We start from the raw sequence: 487 nt of genomic DNA, 5'->3' as shown, positions 1-487 counted from the left end.
TTAACGGTTTTAGTTTGTTTTTCAGGGCTGGTGTGTGAAGTCAAGTGACCCGCGCAATTTACCCCCTGTGCGCCCAATGACTGCACACACTTTACCCATCCAGAACGTTCCAAAGGAACTCATTCCAGGACAGGTGGATTCCAGAACTCTTTAATACGATGTGTTTTATGATTATGAAGAAAATAAACCAAGCTAAAACATCATTGTATTTTTCCAGGCCATGAACTATTCAAACCCCATCTATTCAAAGATGACATACCATGACGGACAGCACTGTCGAAAACCAGTCATCAACCTCGACATGAGACGCGATTTACTCCCAAAGAGACTGGAAACGACAATTCGAGAAACGGCAGCGTAACCTAGTTTTTCCACAACCTGCTTTGTTTTTTTTTGTTTTTTTTATAAAGATCTGTATAAAATGTATAAAAAAATAAACTTTTTATGTCCAGTCAGGTTAAATCATCTCACTTTGCGTCCCACATAT

At 39.2% G+C, this 487-nt stretch overlaps 1 long non-coding RNA gene across 1 annotated transcript; it reads left to right on the top strand.

Annotated features, from left to right (window-relative positions):
* Window positions 1-29: 29 nt before the first annotated feature.
* Window positions 30-423, top strand: LOC107734873 (uncharacterized). Its single transcript, XR_001639197.1, has 2 exons — window positions 30-133; window positions 218-423. It is a non-coding gene; the product is annotated as an uncharacterized LOC107734873 (long non-coding RNA).
* The last annotated feature ends 64 nt before the right edge of the window (window positions 424-487 follow it).

Source organism: Sinocyclocheilus rhinocerous, unplaced genomic scaffold (genome assembly GCF_001515625.1).
Source record: "Sinocyclocheilus rhinocerous isolate Xijiao unplaced genomic scaffold, SAMN03320098_v1.1 C35455426, whole genome shotgun sequence".
Taxonomy (NCBI): domain Eukaryota; kingdom Metazoa; phylum Chordata; class Actinopteri; order Cypriniformes; family Cyprinidae; genus Sinocyclocheilus; species Sinocyclocheilus rhinocerous.
This window is presented reverse-complemented; position numbering and strand designations above follow the sequence as displayed.